General features: G+C 41.7%; 1 protein-coding gene across 1 annotated transcript in view; it reads right to left on the bottom strand.

Annotated features, from left to right (window-relative positions):
• LOC124776110 (corepressor interacting with RBPJ 1-like) overlaps nucleotides 1-1922 on the bottom strand; it is a 93360-nt gene extending 91438 nt beyond the window's left edge. The window contains exon 1 of the mRNA XM_047250951.1: nucleotides 1731-1922. The gene's annotated coding sequence lies outside the window, so the exon portion shown is untranslated. The remainder of the gene's footprint in view (nucleotides 1-1730) is intronic.
• Nucleotides 1923-20009: the final 18087 nt, after the last annotated feature.

The raw sequence follows: 20009 nt of genomic DNA on the forward strand, positions 1-20009 counted from the left end.
CTGATGAAGGAAATGATGCAGATATTTGCAAGACAGTGGGCTGTAATAGATCGCTGTAAGACGTATTTATCTACTGCTCCGCGGAAAGATAATTCTTTTACTATCTAAATTGGAGATGAAAACAGACTTTTGTAGAACTGATGGAATTCCTAAGAACAGAGGAAGCATATTCTACACGCAGTGGTAATTTGTAGCGCGAACTCCCGTTATGTGATGCTTGACTGTTTACATACGACCTTCGCAGGTCTGTCGGCGCTGCCGCTATTTTTACTGAATCAGTCACCTAAAAGAAGAAGTAAATAGGTACTGTTAGCCTTACAATTGGCCTTAATGGCAAATTAAACCATAGAAATTTTTGATAGGGCTTTGTCTAAATGCAGCTGGAATTCCAGCAACAAGCTACATAAACAATTGATAATGGTTCAAATGGCTCTGAGCACTATGGGACTTAACTTCTGTGGTCATCAGTCCCCTAGAACTTAGAACTACTTAAACCTAACTAACCTAAGGACATCACACACATCCATGCCCGAAGCAGGATTCGAACCTGCGACCGTAGCGGTCACGCGGTTCCAGACTGAAGCGCCTTTAACCGCACGGCCACACCGGCCGGCTAAACAATTGATAATGTTTTTGTTAGTCTTCACTAAAATATTTTTGCGTGACACGTTTCTTCCTGCGTTAGAGCGCATTCAAGTACGTAAAACTAGCGGTGACTCTCCGTGCATTAGTCGCCACATCAACAACTGTTGCATTTCGTATGAAAGTTTTCTCTGTTATTATCGTAATAACAGTGACAAGTAAAATAACGAAAGTATAATCGTTTACAATGCTGCATTGACAGAAGCGGCAAGATTAATTAAACAGTAGGATACTTTAAGCAGCTGTAACAAACATTCTTTATTATATCGGGGAAAATATGCATAATGTAAACTTCTCATAAACAGAATTGCAATAAGAAATTTTGGAAGAAAGAGGTCAAGCTTTGCCACGCTTGGCTACTAAGGTTAGTTACATAGAAATTGCGAAGACGGTGGACACTACTTCAGGTAGTTAGAGGTTCAAAACTGTCTTCTAGATTCTTTGAAACCATATCAAACGATCACGTAATAAATTAAGCTTATTCATTATGGATATTCTAGAGTTCATTTCTCTGTATTGAACATAGATACACAAAAATACGACCAGTCCTTTTTTGAATTATTTGTTTGTTCCCAGAAACTAGCTTTCGGCCCTTTTCACCTCATCTTCAAATGAAGCTCACAGTAGTCACATATGTGTTTCCGTAGTGTGATGCTCTGTACTGGCTCTGTGAAAGTTAGCTAGGAGAATTTCAATGTATCGCCATGTGTGATAGTTACATTGCGAGTTAGTTTACTTACTGCATCAGTATGGGCGGTATTGTAACTGGTATCCGTCTGGCAGGTTCCATTATGATTGCCTTGTGATCACTTGTCTCTTATAAATGTAAACACCGACTGTCATCAGAAATTACTACACAGATTCTTCATTAAGGGCATGAGTAATATTGAGTCCCGTACACGATCCAGTGGGAGGCCCCTAATGACCTTGATATCGATGGAATGTTATTCCCCCCTCCCTCTCCTCTTCGGCAGCGGCGTGTACCAAATACCGCTGACGAAAACGCCACCGCTAAACTGTCGACAGCCTCACTTAACAACACAATGGTCCCCGCAAGCACGAGGAATGCGCGTCACTGTGGGACCTACCGTCGGTTTCCGGCAGGACTGCTGCTCCTCGCGACGTCCACTGGAGCGCTTTCACTGCCCACCGGCTGATGTCCTCGTGCACGACTGACGTCGCAGGACCGGTAGCGCAGTTGGGATTGTGGAACGCTGCGGCGTGACGTCACGGCGACTCGTCCCCGCGGAAGCGCAAGCACAAGCACAGCGGAGCCCGCACACCGCACACCGCACACACCACACGAAGCCGAAGCCACTGCCGTTGTGCAAGACGGGCCGCGGAGCGCGGGCGGGCCAGCCGTCAACGGCGTCGCCTAGGCAACCGCGGGGACGCCGAGCGCGCGAGGCGGGGAAGCCGCGAGCGAGTCTCGCAACCGGCGGCGGCAGCCACCACATCCACTCCGCTCACTGCGACGCTGCAGTGCAGAAGCACTGAAAAAGTTACAAGGCTTCGGACAACGACCTGGCATTGTTCTGCGAGTCGTTCCGCACAGGCTGGGAGGGTTATTCGGAATGCGCGGTCCGAATAACTAATCGAATGTCGCGCCAACACTGAAACACCCATGCGCACCCACTCCCGGCATGCCTTGCTCGTCAAACGACGCCATTTGCACTGGTACTGTCGCAGTGTGCTGTTTACAGCACAGGGGTGACACTCGGATACACTACGTTTACATGCGACACATCTTCCGGAAGACGAAAACCGAATTTCGGAAACTGATTTCGGTGTCGCGTTTACATGTTAAGGACTGAAGCGCATTTGCTAGCACAGTTTAATATGGCGCCTGGAAAACAGCTGTTACAGTTTCTGCTTTACGCAGCACAATCGTTATTTCTCTACAATTAGACGAGGTGTAAACCAGATCCAGTCTTAGATTAGATTAGATTAGTACTTGTTCCATAGATCATGAATACGACACTTCGTAATGATGTGGAACATGTCAGGTTAATAAAAGGTGTCTCTACAAGATATTACATTACACAAAATATTACATGACACTAAATATTTTTAATTTTTTTGTGGGGGTTGGGAAATTATCCACTTACTATATCCAAAAATTCATCTAATGAGTAGAAGGAGTTGCCATTAAGAAATTCTTTTAATTTCCTTTTAAATGCTACATGGCTATCTGTCAGACTTTTGATGCTATTAGGTAAGTGACCAAAGACTTTTGTGGAAGCATAATTTACTCCCTTCTGAGCCAAAGTTAGATTTAACCTTGAGAAGTGAAGATCATCCTTTCTCCTAGTGTTGTGGCCATGTACACTGCTATTACTTTTGAATTCGTTTGGACTGTTAATAACAAATTTCATAAGTGAATATATATATTATGAGGCTACAGTGAAGATTTCTAGCTCTTTACATAAGTGTGTGCAGGATGATCTTGGATGACCTCCAGCAATTATTCTTATTATACGCTTTTGTGCAATGAACACTCTTTTATCAATGATGAGTTACCCCAGAATATGATGCCATACGAAAGCAGAGAATGAAAACAGGCGTGGTAAGCTAATTTACTGAGATGTATATCGCCAAAATTTGCAATGACCCTAATAGCATAAGTAACTGAACTCAAACGTTTCAGCAGATCCTTAGTGTGTTTTTTCCAGTTCAACCCCTCATCAATGCATACACCTAGAAATTTTCAATAGTCTACCTTACCTACCGATTTCTGATCGAAGTCTATATTTATGAATGGGGTCATTCCATTTACTGTGTGGAGCTATGTATATTGTGTTTTGTCAACGTTTAATGAAAGCCCATTTGCAGAGAACCACTTAATGAATTTCTGAAAAACATCGTTTACAATTTCACCAGTTAATTCTTGTCTGTCGGGTGTGATAGCTATACTTGTACCATCAGCAACGACGCCACTTATCAAACGACGCTACTTGTTCTTCACTGTACGAAAATTTGTAAAAGCAAGACGAAACCTGGCCGACCAAACGCGTTTCAAATCCGGTTGCGTTTACAAGGGAGCGAAAATCGATTGCGGTATTGGAAAATCAACAACCAGAATCGATTTTGAAGTGTTTGCATCAGCGCCCAGAAGTGGTATTGGGAAATCGGTTTACGAAATCCAGCTTTGGGAGCCCCATGTAAACGAGGTGATTAAAATTTCTGATAACACTCGCTTGGTTCGCTGCCACGCCACTTGGAGCGCTTCATGTTTCTCGATAAATCATCTCGCTTTCTTCTTGGCTGATTTTTAGTCTTCCATGTTAATTTTCGTTTCATAGTTAACAGAAGTTGATTTCATCGCAGTGTACTTCACATTACGATTTCTCGTGTGTATTGCACTCTTTGAATTGCGTTATAAACGTGTTACTCGTACTCTGATTCTGTTCTTCTCGTGTCTGTAATACAGGGTGCGGTAAATGATTCCAAATTTATTTTGGTTTCATATAAACGAGAAGCTGCTTTCGTTGCATGATGTTCTGCGGGCTTATGTCTGTCTGTTATTGCTCTCGCATCTGAGTGTGAACTGCTCGATTGAAATTCAGTGCAAGTATATTGCTCGCATCCTACGTTATATTTGTTTGCATACGTTTTCCGTTCACTCTCGTATTTAACGGACATCTCAATGCTACCAGGTTTTTACAGTATTGGTACTGAGCTTTATTATTTCTTGCCACAGTATGTGTATGTAATTCTATTCTGAATGGTGTTGCTTCTTGCCACTGAGCACCATGCATTTCACAGTGTCATGCAGAGTATGAAGGTAGATGTAGATGAGTAGGCCCTAGGCTTTGTAGTCTTACTGACTAGAGAATTCTTCCAAAATGCTAAAAATATAATTGTAGTTACGCAAATGTTTTTACAAGTTGTTAACAAGTACTACAACCAGCACATTTTAGCAGATGTCTATAAAAATTTCGGTGGTCTCTATTAAGGGCGAGATTACGAAAAACAGATGATAAGACGGAAGGTGATCAATTATTATAGAACATTGTCACAGGGGATAAGAACTAAATTTCTCACATGACCCCAAACGCCCGTCAGTGGAATGGCGTAACAATACATCACCAGTCAGTCACGACCAAGCACAGAACCTCAAAACGCAACGTTATGGCAACCGTGTTCTGGGGTGGACATCGAGTCTTGTTAGTCGAATATATATAGTAAGGGACAACAATGAACGCAGCCGCTTGCTGCGTTACCCTGACTAAACTTCGACGTGCGTCACAGAATAAGCTACTTGGCCATCTGACGCCTGGAGTTTTGTTGCTGCATGGCAGTGCCAGATCTCATTATGCCATTCACATCTAACATCTGATAAGATCTTTTGGATGGGAACAGATTGTACAGTCTTGGACATAAAAACTGACCGCCGGTCGGCCGCAACAGAGACCAAGTCCGTGTCTTTCACTTAAGATGGCCGATAAAACCTACCGCCCCTGACAACGCGAAGTCCAGCCATCTGCACAATCTGGCAACAGTATAAGATGCGGAAGTGTCAGGAGGAAGTGTTGCCTACTTCCGAGATATTGTCGTGTTGTGTGAGTCAGTGGTCTAGTGGTGCCGGCATGGTAGTTCAGCGTGCTCGGTCGGAGGGTTAGCTACCCTCTGTAATAAAAAAAACTGAGTGCACGGATCAATGAACAGCCTGAATGGGTGTCATCGGACGTCCGCCCCGAACAAATTCAACGAACAAAATGAGATCGACAAAAAAAAGTGATAACCCTCGTGCATGCTAAACTTGTAGTCGCGTGTTCGCGTCCACCGTATTTTTTTTCCTTCTTTTTAACCACATGTCGCCCCTCGTCTAAAGTTATGAGATAGACCGAACATCGTTGATAATTCGCTTCGTATTCTAGCTACCAGAAATAACAAGTACTTCCAGAAACAATTCCGCAGGACAGCTCGTGGCTGGGTCGCGATCAGCACAGCGTACCCTCGAGCGTTTCCTCGCGCTGCAGCGGCTACCGGCCACCAGCCAGACGCCACCCGCTGCCTGAAATCCGGCACTGCCCAGTGAAAGCGGTGCAACGATGTCAGTGTATGTATCAGATGCCATTTTCGAATTTAAAGTTCTAATTATCATTTTGCAGTTAAGCACTCGATTTTTCATACTTGGAAATCATGAACTACAGTTAAGCATTATAAAATTGGGTCGCAAGTGGAAAAACGTGTAACATCTGCAACACAATATTTACTTTTGGTATAATAGAGGGATGAATGCAGAGGAGGCAGTTCGAAAGATTTTAACTGCGTGTGGAGCGAGTGCCTTTGGGAAAAATACGCCAGAAGCAGATATTCTTGTTTCAACGAAGATCGTTCTGGCGTGAATGATTTTCCATGTTAGGGAAGCCTCGACTACTGATATAAGTGATGGATTACAATTTAACCCTCACGCGACATTTGCATTCAACAGGCAAGGTTCTGAAGTCTGGTGTAGGAATACTCCACGCTCTAATTCGAAACAAGAAAAAAAAAATCAACGGAGTGACTATTACTGCAGTTTTCCTTGAACGTCATCAGGTCGCTTATTGAGTATTTCTTTGCAGTACTGTTACTGGTAACGAGTTATGATGCCTTTGTCGTTAACTTCCTAAGAACAAATGAAAGGCTGAGCCCTACCAAAAGATGTAAACTCGAGCAAAGAATAGTGTGAACATAATATAGCTCCAAAAGTGTGTTTTGCATTACGAATTCTTCCCCAAGGGTGTGTTCATCACAGCTGGAATTTATTGCCAATAACTGAGACACTTTTCGGTCGCAGTGAAAGAAAATCTACCGACAAAACTATATTATGTGTGATACTGCATGATAACGCACTATGTTGGTTTGAGAAACAAAAGTGTCCAGGAGATTGATAGACAAGTCATCTCTCAGGCACTTGTCCCTCTGATCGTATACTCGTAGAATTTTACCTTTCCCGTTCTTGATCGACCAACCGTTAAGGCAATTCATTTCTAGACGAAAATGCTCTTCAAAATACACTGGTTTAATGACATCGTTAGAACAGTAGGTTTCTACAGGCGTAGAATTTGTAAAATACTTTAGCACTGTCAGAATGTTTTAGATGTTACGAAAAATATACTGTTGCTGGTTAATTTCTCTTTGATGATAACTGTTGTGTTCAATAAACTAATGGAAAACGCAATTAAAATATTCACTGCACTAATACAAATTAAATTCAACTTACTACAGAAACATCACGACGGCAGTCTATCTTCATAAAACATTAAATGTCTGTTAGACGATTGTGCCTATTTTAACACGAATTAGTAGGATATACCGACTTTTGATTTCTGTATTTACTTCATGCCCTGTATCACACTCAAGTACTACGAAAATGCGGCAGTTCATGGATAAAATTATGTATTCACAACAACAAAAAATATGGCGGCAGAAAAGAAAATATTCCACGAAGAAAGGACAGTATACATTTAGCTTTTACGAGGTTTTAAATATTTACTAGGAAGTTAGATGCGTTTTAGAACGTAATAACAATTTCCTGTTTAGTAAACAAAAAATTTCCATGAAATATTGCCTAATTACATTTGGATAAATAGCCGAACCATGTTGCATTGTTATACCTCATGTGGAGTGAAATACATAGGATCACTAATTTTTATGGGCAAAAACATTTACGTTGAACGATAGAAATAATATTTTAATATATTTCGAAATAATTTGGAGAAATATAGAATTTCCATAAATACTTTCGCATAACATGTCAGTCCAATGGACAGGGATCCTGTAGTTTATAAATGCAACTACAAAGAGCGCCGCCGAAAAAAGAGATAGAATCGCAATTTTCTGTAAACTGAGGATGATATAGGAATCCAATAATCTTGGTTCTTTGTAAGAGCTACAACGGTTTCTGACGTCATATTAAAAATACAAAAAACATTAGAATTTAACAATTGCTGTGAACAGATTCACAAATAAACATAAGGTACTGTTTAGTGTAACAAAAATTTTGTTTGGTGCTTCTGCATACTGCGATTTTGTTATTAAAGAGGCACAGAAATAAGAATCTGCGAAAACAGCTTCAACAGGGAGAGCGGATACTGTCCTAGAGTTGCTTGCAAGTGATCTAATGCACTGAGAAGAAACAGAGATACATACCACAGTATTAACGCTCCTATGGGAGCGATTGCACCACCACTCCAGACGGTGACACCGTCTGTGGCAGCCTAACCTAATTGCCGACCACCAAGATGCAACCGTCGGCTCAAGAACAGCTGCTAACGTAGCAGCTTACAAGTAGATATCCTCAATATAGCGAAACAGCTCGAACAACTTTAGAATACTAAAAGGGTGAAAATGTTACATTGCTACCAAAGGATCGTAAAGTGTACTACCCCATACTTTATTCAAAGGAAGTCATAATTTACAGGCTATGCATTAGCTAATTCCCATTATCAGTTCTCTAATGGACAAATTAAGTACAAAATGTCCTGTTTGATACCCTACTACAGTCATAAATTGTACGAGGGTTAAATAATATAGGGTTAAAAAATGCAAGGCCTCCGGTACAGATTGTATACCAGTCAAGTTCCTTTAATGCCATACTTGGCAATCACAAACAAAATCTCGCTCGACTGAAGATCCGTATCTGAAGAATGGAAAGTTGCACAAGTCCATTATCACTCGGGAACCAGCAGTAAGCGCTGAATTAGAGGCCCTTACCGCACACTCCAACGTACACTCATATTGTGATCAGCAAATACGGTGTAGTGTTGTGTTTGTGGGAAAGGTTGAACACTGGTGGCGACACATTTACTCCACTCGAATAGCTAGCAGCCGATCTTAACACCCATATCCAACGGGCAGATCACCGTCACAGCGTCGCATGCCTTCACTGCAGTGGCTTTTGGAATGTAACTCAGAGTAATGGTCCGATGACAGAGAAATGTTCGTCACCATCTGTCCTCCCCCTTTCGGCCAACTTCGAATCGGTTGCATACCAGTCCTGCGTCACCGCTCAGGCCTCGGAGTCGGGAACTTATTATATATTTACAAAGTTTGAGATCAGGCCCCGTAGGCCATGTGATACCGACCGGCCGACGCGTCATCCTACAGTCCTGCTATATTCCCGGCCAGGAGAAGACTACTAGTATCAAACATAGGCCTTAATTTGAGGAAGAAATTTGTGAAAATGCACGTTTGGAGCACAGCATTTCATGAGTGTGAAAAATGGATTTTAGGAAAACCAGAATGGAAGAGAATCGAAACGTTTGAGATGTGATGCTACAGCAGAATGTTGAAAATTAGGTGGACTGATGAGGTAATAAATGAGGAGGTTCTACGCAGATCGAGATCGGCGAGGAAAGGAATATCTGGAGAACACTGACAAGAAGAAGAGACAGAATGATATGACACCTTTTAGACGTCAAGGAATAACTTCTATGGCACAAGATGGAGCTGTAAAGTGCAAAAACTATAGAGGAAGACAGAGATTGTAATCCATCCAGCAAATAATTGAGGACATAGTTTGCAAGTGCTACTCTGAGATGAAGAGGCTGGAATAGGAGAGGAACACGTGGCGGGCCGAGTCACGCCAGTCGGGACAATTCGAAGTTCTAGGTACCTAACAAAAAGTTCCAATAACAGAGAGACAAATTTAACGAAAGTCGGACTGCACAAAGTGGAAACAGGGAGAAGTCTAAACAACAGTGTTGGTTAAAAAATGCGACCTTAGTTTCAGTAACATTTGTATTTCTTTACAGGACAAATTAAGAAGTAACAATTAGAAATCAGATTAAAGTGTAGTAGATATTTGCCTACTTAATTATTTCTTTTAATTATTTTAACTTTGCAAATGGTAATCATGTACAAATTTCTGAGAATACGTAAGCAAACTTCGATGTCATTTCATCATTTTCCTTGCTTAACTCCCGTAATCGACGCTCTCTTTTCTGTACTAATCTTCTTACGAAAGGAGATACTATACCTCTTCTTACAATTATTAGCTAACCCCAAATGCTCGTACTAACAGCGAATGTCTTGACCTTTTTTTTAAGCGTATCACCCTCGATAGCTATATTTCGTCCTCTACGTTCACTAAGCTATTTCAGTAAACATTGTTCAAGAAGCAAGAACTCAGCTGCCACGTTCCCTTCCTCCCTCCTTATGACAAGCCCTCAGCATCCTTACCTTCTTCCTTCAGGGGTATCTACAGCATGGATGACGAAATCCCGAAAGTTTTCGCTACATCCTCTTTTTTTTCGATTCCACTTTCCACGGCCTCTACAACCCCTCTTTTCTTCTGCGAAAGTTAAACACTTTAATTTCTTCGAAGTGATTTTTCCAACATATTTATGTACTACAGTAAGTTATGCATTGTTGAGAAAACAAATGACGAAATAAATTTCTGACAAACTGACGACACAATTCGACTTACTGAGTGTAACATAGCGGCTGACTTCGGATTACGGATAAATACAGCTAAAAGGCATTTGTTACGTATTTTTATTTAAGCTAATATGCATTTTGAGCTTTCACTCATCGTCATTTACCGTAATACATATCGGGGTCTCCAGTCACTATACAGTTACAACATCGACAGGAGTGTGACTTCAGACCGCCATATACCATCGACTCTTGTTAATTCGAAGCGCCGTAAATCGAATTCCTCGATAAATCGAAATAATTGTCGATTACGGAAAAACCACAATAAATCTAAAAAGTCCTGTGCATCTTGGCGCACTCGATAAATCTAACCGTTTGCAACGACATACCTCCCCGTAAACACTCTGTAAGTCGACAATAATTTATCGATTTCACTGGCTGTTGAGGTCCGTGGCTGTGTATTATATTATTTAAATAAATATAGCAACTAGTCACTTTCTCATGTATTTTTATTTAAGCAAATATGCGTTCGGGCTTTACCCATCTTCAGTTAGCGTAATATATATTTGGGTCTTCAGTCAGTACTTAGTTATAACATGGACAGCAAATCGGACGCTGCAGCTGCCTTCCTAATCAGCTTGTTATTCCGATTCTCGCTCTTATGGATGTGGCATCAACTCTTCTTTACTTTTGTTTTACAGAAAAACGGCTCAGTATCCGCTATGTTGCCGGCTAACAGTCATTAGGTAATAATTTCCATGGTTCTTGAGGAAGTCGCCAAGAATAAAAACTGTCGGGAAAAAAATTGATTGGAATATATCCAACAAATAATTAAGGAGGCTGGGTGCAGACGCTGCACTTTTACTTTGAAATACCATTTTCTTGGTAGGTCATATTGTGTCTGTGGATATGTTGGCTGCATTTGCCATAGGTACAGTCTACTAGTGAAACGTGGCAGGCAAGTTTTCAGATCGCGACACGTTAATTTTGGCGGGATTCTGTAAATACAAAAAGCCTCGCTATTGGACAGCTGTTTTCTGCTTTTTTCGCTGTTGGTGAGCAGGCAGGGTTCGGCGGAAAAAGATGGCCGAATGTCAGAATCCGCGAAACGTTTGAAGGGTACTTCTAGAGACGTAGAGGAGCTCGGAGCTTAAGACTTCTTCGCAATACGCTGTAGTCTTCACACGTAAAAGATTTTTTTCGATGACTTGGTAGACTTCACACAGAGATTTTCATGCGCAGGCTTAACCAACTCGGATCTTGAGTTATTACTGACCTGGAGGTGTGTGTGCACCTTGTGCACGTCTGCTGCATATGTGAAAAATGATCGACGCATCTTACCAGATGAGCCAGGAGCGGAGTTGCAGCCCTCGTCTTCAATCGCGAGCCATTCACAAGATGGCGGTGTCCGTCATGGCGCTTGTGCTTTATTACAGAAAACATAAATAGCAGCACTGGCGTGTTAGGACATTCTTGGACCGCACTTGCATTTCTGTACGAGAATCTGTCTCAGGTTCAACCCTGGTTTGTTGAAAGTGTCCGTTTTGCAATTACTTACTTGGTCTACAGTCACTCTCTTACGTGGAGAAATCACAAGCTTTGCAATTCACTTTTTGATCGGTATTATCATCAGCAGGGCATACTTTTTCGTTCAACGGAGTAACAGTGCTAATCAATTAAAGCCAGTAATTAGATTCTATAATTTGTGTTTGTAAATCATTGCACGTTTTCTCATAATTAATGCATATGGTTGATGTTTTTGCTGAAGAAATCAACGTGTTTAAATGACACATTTTTCTGTTAGACACTTTCCCCTTAAGTTAATTGTTCCCTGTATAAATCCCCACTTTAGGGTTTACAACTTGGGCCGTTAGAAATCAGCGTTATTCGATTAAATTGTGCACCTTAAACTCATAGCTTAGGTCTTAAAGGCGTGGCCCTACTCACGATTAATTTTAGGTGTAGGATAACTTCCCACAGAAGGGCGTATAGCAGTGGTACAGTTCGCACAGGAATATTCATTATACTGGTGAGAACACCTCCACCGTTGTCCAGTATCACTTACAGTCGACTTACTAATCCCGATAAATCGAATTTCTAGATAGATCGAAACATACTGCCCGACAAAAAAGATGAAGCACTATGAAGACATGGTGTCAATGTAATTTTGTACATGTACGCACCATCACCGGGTATGTAAATGATTCGAGTTGCAGGTAAAACGGCCACCAGAGTGCATTAGTGTTGTTCGTATTAAAGTGTTGTTACCAAGCCTTTTAGAGTATACAACGGTCGTGAACAGCGTCAGGTGTTGAGTGGTCACTGTGAAGGAAATGTAGACGCTGCATACGCGTGTGAGACAGCGTTATCAGCATCTGACAGAGTTTGATAGAGCCTGGTTGTGCGCCTCCATTTGGCAGGCTGGACGAGTCGAGCAATGTCCTGATTTGTGTGGCGTTCGGAAGCGACAGTGGGCTGTTGGTGGACTGCATGGGAACACGAGGTAAACCGTACTCATCAGTTAAAAAAACGAAAAAAATTAATTTTCTTTTGACTTGAATGTTAGTGATACTATGGTAATATTATTAACTTTATTTTGTCCACCTCCATGGCTGAGTCGTCAGCCCGGCTAATACCACACGAGGGGCCAGGGTTCGATTCCTTGCCAGAGCGGATATTTTCTCCACTCGGCGACTGAGTACTGCCTTCGTCATCATTTCGTGATCGTCAACAAGCAAGTCGCCCGAGTGTCGCCAAGTAAAAAGATTTGCACAAGGCAACCGGTCTACCAGACGGGAGGCCCTAGCCAATCGCACATTTCATTTCAAATTTACTTTTAGAGTGGATACCTTTACTTAGAAGCGAAGGCCACGACGTTGGGATCATGGATTTGTTTCAAATTTTGTACTCCTTTAGTGGGCTATTAAAACAACATAACGTGCAAGAGGTAAGATGCGCTACTCTGGCAATTCCGAGAAAATCACAAGAGAAGTTTTACGCGTTTGTTATGTAACTGATGCATCTGCGCGATGGTGCTGGTCGTAAGAAGTCACTGGAGCCAAGCGGTTAGCGGTTAGCGTTCGCGCGCGCAAACACGTCGTAAACAAAGCGGCGCTTCGAACTCACATAATTTTTAATCAATATTTTTTTCATAACTGGTCATATTATTTAATTTATATGACATTTGAGAAGTAATACAATGAAAAAAACACGTACATTTTCATAAAGTTTTAGTGAATTTCATACGTTTCTTGTCTATTTTCTATTTGCAATTAAATTTTCAAGGACGAGGGACAGGCTTGGAAAGCCCAAGTCAAACCTCGGCAAATAATGACGCGAAAGACGTTATTAACAATCAGTAATATAGTAAGTCACAATGTGCCAGGCCATAGAAGTAATGTACAGTTACCCGTTGTATGTGCTCTCAACATCAGACGCTGCAGGATGGTATTTGTCATACAAACATAAAAACATAAATTAAAACTTCACACAAATGTACGGGGCATTTTTTTCATTATATTACGCTATGTGATCAAAAGTATTCGTACACGCCCAAAAACATACATTTTTCATATTAGGTGCATTGCGCTGCCACCTACTGCCTTGTACTCCATACCAATGACCTCAGTACTCATTAGTCGTCTTGGGAGAGCAGAATGGGGCACTCCGCGGAAACACAGACTTCGAACGTGGTCAGGTTGTTGGGTGTCACTTGTGTCATACGTCTGCACGTGAGATTTCCACGCTCCTGAACATCCCTAGGTCCACTGTTTCCGATGTGATAGTGAAGTGGAAACGTGAAGGGACACGTACAGCACAATAGCGTACAGGCCGACCTCGTCTGTTGACTGACAGAGACCACCGACAGTTGAAGAGGGTCGTAATGTGTAATAGGCAGACAGCTATCCAGGCCATCACACAGGAATTCCAAATTGCATCAGGATCCACTGCAAGTTCTATGACAGTTAGGCGCGAGGTGAGAAAACATGGATTTCATGGTCGAGCGGCTGCTCATAAGCCACACATCATGCCGGTAAATGCCAAACGATGCTTCGCTTAGTGTACGGGGCGTAAACATTGGACGATTGAACAGTGGAAAAACGTTGTATGGAGAAACTAATCACGGTACACAATGTGGCGATCCGATGGTAGGGTGTAGATATGGTGAATGCCCGGTGAACGTCATCTGCCATCGTGTGTAGTGCCAACAGTAAATTCGGAGGCGATGGTGTTATGGTGTGGTCGTGTTTTTCATTGAGGAGCTTGCACCCCTCGTTGTTTTGCGTGACAGTATCACAGCAAAGGCCTACATTGATTTTTTAAGCACTTTCTTGCTTCCCACTGTTGAAGAGCAATTCGGGGATGGCGATTGCATCTTTCAACACGATCAAGCAACTGTTCATATGGCACGGCCTGTGGCGAAGTGGTTACACGGCAATAACATCCCTGTAATGGACTGGCCCGCACAGAGTCCTGACCTGAATCCTAGAAAATACCTTTGGGATGTTTTGGAACGCCGACTTCGTGCCAGGCCTCACCCACCGACATCGATACCTCTCCTCAGTGCAACACTCCGTGAAGAATGGGCTGCCAATCCCCAAGAAACCTTCCAGCACCTTATTGAAGTGGAAGTTGTTACCAAAGCTAAGGGTGGATCAACACGACATTGAATTCCAGCATTACAGATGGAGGGCGCCATGAACTTGTAAGTCATTTTCAGCCAGGTGTCCGGATACTTTTGATCAAAATACTATATTGTCAAATGTCATATAAATTAAATAACATGACCAATGATGAAAAAAAAAACAGATTAATAATTTAGTTTGAGAGGTTGTCAAATTGTCGCCTCATACACGTCCGTCATACGAAGGTCACTTAACGACCATGAACTCTAAAGTCCGGCACGTATACACAGATACATAATAGACGCATAAAACTTCTCTTGCGATTTTCTCGGAACTGCCAGAGTAGTGCACCTTACTACTTGCCCATTGAGTTTATTTAATCGCCTACTAAAGGCGCACAAAGTTTGAAATAAGTCTGTGATACCAACGTCATGGCCTCCCCTTGTTAAACATTTTCTTGATTTTCCCTTGATCAGCCACACTTCAGTTAAATCGCTCTCGTTTATTCGAAGTATTTCGGAGGTCTTGTGAACTACCACTTATCGACAGCCAGCACGATACCACACCTGTGGTGCAGACGAGCCCCTTAATAAGTCTGGTCTGGATACCTCTGTGTCTACACTACGACACCGAAAGCCATCGTACAGCATGTGGCGGGAGGTACCACATGTACTCCCCCAATTTAATACTGACAACACTGCAAATATTAGTGATAAAGGTATCACTTCAAAAATGGTTCAAATGGCTCTAAGCACATCTGAGGTCATCAGTCCCCTGCACTTAGAACTAATTATACCTAATTAACCCTAGGACATCACATACATGCATGCCCGAGGCGGGATTCGAACCTGCGACCGTAGCAGCATCGCGGTTCCGGACTGAAGCGCCTAGAACCGCTCGGTCACAGCGGCCGACCAAAGGTATCACTCTCACTGTCACTGATGTTAAGGGATATTATAAATCACTAAAACTGAACGCTGATAAAATGCCAGAAGAAATTCTTATCAGAGTCTATACCGAATCTGCGATTAAGTTAACCCCTCTCATAAACATAAAATAATGTAGATCCCTCGTACATATATTTTGCCCAGTAGTTGGAAGAAATTAAAAGATGAAAAGCAATGAGACATCTCGAACAGGATCTCCTCCATGCCAACCACTGTGGACTCAGGAAACATCGATCACGTGAAACTTTTCGTTTATGACATCCTGAAAGTCACGGATCAAGGCAGTCAGCTTTATGCAGTACTTCTTGGTTTCCGTAAACATGTGTATCAGTACGAGACCTACGCTTGTTATCGTAAGTTCTATCGTATGAGGTGTCTAGCGAAATTTGTGATTCGATTGAGAACTGCTTGGTAGTGTGTATATGACGTGTTATGTTATCTTGGATGCAGAGCCATCGACAGACTTAGCAGTATCTTAAGGTGTGCCCCAGAGAAGTGTTTTAGGACCTTTGCTGTTTATATTGTACATTAACGACCTTGCGCACAAGGTCACCTCATACTTCTTGCACATGATGCAGTTACCTGTAAAGAAGTGCTATGTGAAGAAAAGCGTACAAATATTCAGCTATATCTTTACAAGATTACAAAGGAGTGCAAAAATCCGTTTATAAGTTCCGAAGGGCAAAATTGTGTACAAAGGAGAGTGCTTAAAGAACACCCACGTGAGCTGTACTAGAATATTGCTCAAGTGGATGAGACTCTTACCAGATTGGACTAACAGGGGACATTGAACGTATACAGGGAGGGAAAGCACAGATTGTGACATGTTTGTTTGATCCGTGCGAGAACCTCACAAAGATGTTGGAAAAACTGAACTGTCAGGCGCTTGAACATGAACTTTCCCGATAAAGCCTAATTTGAAAGTTACAAGAACCAGCCGTATATTATGGATCTAGGAACAGACTACGACTCCCTACGTATCGTGTGGACAAGATTAGACTATTTACGGCGCGCATAGAGGCACATAATCAATCATTCTTCTCACGCTCTGTGAGTGAATAGGAAGAGAATAAGCCTTAATAACAGGCAGGATGGCAAGTATCCTCGGCGAAGTCAAAAAGTGATTGCAAAACCGAATTTACGCAAAGTACATTTAAAATGTGTGTGCAGTGCTCTCGGAACGGGAAAGAAGAAGTATGAGTCACAAAAAATATCAGTAATACAAAACATTTTGCCATACCAAAATCACGTTTTTAAAAACCAAGGGATGTGTTAAATCGCCGATAAAATTCACGTTTACATCGTTTTGTTTCCAGATGACAAGGTATCAGTGCAGGACACCATGCAAATTATTCTGCAAAACCATATAATGTAAAATCGAGATAAGAACAAAAACGATCAAAAACTGTCTTAACTCCTCATTTTGCCAGATAAGTTACAACCTAAAATATCTTCATTTTCACAGTTGTTCAATAAACAAAAACCCAATGAAGATGGCGCAGAGGTGCCGAAACATGTTTGGGTAATAAGAAAAAAACAGCGTTTTGTATACAAGGCGGAACCTATATCCAATAGTATTAACACTTCATAGTGGTTTGCAGAATATGTATACAAATGAAGGTGTAAAATTGTGGAAAGAAAGACTGTAGACGCTCATTCTGTACACTGCTGAATTTCAGTTACGTTACCTTCTTTGACATTACGTGAGATATAATCTGGGGTAAGTCACTTGTGAGCAGGAAGTGTTGTGGACTTGCAACCGTAGTGTATCTCATAAATCGCAATGAAACAAATCTCTAAATCAAGTGTTCAAGACAGCTTCCAGAATGTTCTGAAGAAGAAAAAAGTGTGTGCGAAGTTCGTCCCATGCACCTTGACTTCCAAACAAAATCAACGATAGTAGTAACTGGACGCCTGCCTCGACTTGATTGAAATGTAAAACGCGGAAAATTCTTGTATGTAAAAATTCATCATGAGTGATGATAATTGGTGTTATTAATACGTATCTACCACACAAAAAGTCTTAGTGCTGAAATTCATATGAAGTGTCAGCACTTTGACGACATGACCGGCATTTAAGCCAATGTGAAGCACATATTGAACAATATCCCAAAAAATACTTTTCTGACAGTTTCACATGGTTATATGAACCTTGCGTGTGTGTAGCCGAGCAGAGGAAAGCTACGTAGAACACCCAAAGCGTTAAAACCACCAGCTTAACGTTTCTCTGTGTTTGATTAACATTTGGACTGATTGGCATACGAGTAGCTGCATTATTATCAAACGAATGCCACTTGGTTTAATGTTGCAGTTTTTTCGCAGGTCAACGCCTATTTGTCAGCAATGATTCCAAATCAGAATTACTGTTTAGAGCGTACTGGATAATATGTACATCTTTCATAAGTATATAATAAACCCTGTACTACCTGTAAAGGAGATCATTCCGAAGTCCAAATGGCTGGGGTTCATTCCACGGTTGGTTATAAGGTTCCCTTTTTCTGTCACTTGCCTCTTCTTTCACCTCTGACAATGATTTGTGAATGAGAAAAATGTCAATTTTCCCCTTCTTTGGAATCCGCGTTGACCATAGCCTCTCTAAACTGTGTGGTTGAGGAAGGTCAAAAGTCGGAGAAAGGTAAGGGCACGCGTAGCAAAGCGCTTCGGCGTGAAACCAGTCTTCATGTTAAGAAACCTTTATTTAGTTATGCATACAACCATCTAATTCATCGTTTAGTTTTATATCTCTACAAATTGTTGCAACGAGATATTTCTATGAAATGACGCAGTCCAATTGTAGTTGTTGATGTTGTAGTCATGGGATATTTTGTGAAGTGCACAAGTTTACCTTTCTGAGCTTATAAAACAAGCGGAAATTTTTGCACTTCTTTGAAACCTTATCAAGATCTGACTAAACACTTGTGCAGAATTTTTTCATACAGTACTGCATTGCAGACAACTGCGTCACTCGGGAAAAGAATGAGGTTACTGTTAATGTTGGCTGCAAGGTCAGTACTGTACAATACAAACAGTAAAGGTCCTAAGACACTTCCTTGGGGCACTACTTAAAATACTACTACATCTCGCCACGACTCTCCATCAAAAATAAGATAATATGGTGTATTCCCCATACCAAGTGGTTTCCGATCGAGTCACATAATCCGCTAGTTACTTCACACGGTCGTACTTTCAATAATAAGCGTAGGTGCAGTACTGAGACAAATGCTTTTCGGAAATCAAGAGATACTGCATCTAGCTGACTACCTTGATGTATGATTATCAGGATGACATGAGAGAGAAGTGTAAGTTGGGTTTCACATGGTCGATGTTTTCGGAATTTATACCGGTTGGCACGGGGGAGATTCTGTTTGAGAGACCTCATTATGTTTCATCTTTTTTTTCTTCCAGGTACTGGGTATGGTTTGTGTTCGAGGGATCTACGGTATATTATGGTCAAGAGAGTGATTAACAGTGTCACAAATTTGATATAGATTTAGATAGGGGTTCCATAGTGCCCTTACGCTTTGTCGAGTTGTAGCAATTTCAATTGTATCTCAACACTAGTGATAATAATACCAATATCGGCCCAGTGGTTATCAGGTTGGACTCGCACTCGGAAGAACGACAGTTCAAACCCACGTCCGGCCATCCTGATTTAGGGTTTACGTGATTTTCCTGAATCGCTTTAGGCAAACGCCGGGATGGTTCCTTTGAAAGGGCACGGCCGCCTTCCTTCCCTAATCCTATGGGAAAGATGACCTCGCTGTCTGTTTACCTATATCATTCATATAAGCAGTCCTGTGAACAGTAAGTTTTCGCAATACTTCTGGATTGTCTTTGGTAAAGAATGGAACAGTAAGAAGGAAATATGGTTCTGGCATACCGCGTGCCAGAACTGAGTGCTCGGATTGACAGGATGTAACACAGGGATGTAGCCTTTCACCCCTAATGTTCAGTCTATACATCGAAGAATCAATGACGGGAAATAAAGAGAGTTTCAAGATTGGGATTACAATTCAGGGTGAAAAGTTATTAATTATAAGATTCACTGATGACATTCCTATCCTCTTGAAAGTGAGAACTGCAGGACCTGTTGAATGGAATGAACAGTCTAATGAATACAGAATATGGACTGAGAGTAAATCGACGAAAGACGGAAGTAATGAGAAGTAGCAGAAATGAGAGCAGGGAGAAACTTAATATCAAACAGGGAAGCACGAAATAGGCGAGGTTAAGGAATTCTGCTACTTGGGTAGCAAAATTACACATTATGGGTGGAGCAATGGGAACAAAAAGCAGACCGGCACTGACAAAAAAGGCATCCCTGGTCAAGGGAAGTCTACTAATCCAAACTTAGGCCTTATTCTGAGGAAGAAATTTCTAAGAATGTGCATTTGGAGCCCAGCATTGTGTGGTAGAGAAACATGATTGT

The sequence above is a fragment of the Schistocerca piceifrons genome, chromosome 2 (assembly GCF_021461385.2).
Source record: "Schistocerca piceifrons isolate TAMUIC-IGC-003096 chromosome 2, iqSchPice1.1, whole genome shotgun sequence".
Lineage (NCBI taxonomy): Eukaryota > Metazoa > Arthropoda > Insecta > Orthoptera > Acrididae > Schistocerca > Schistocerca piceifrons.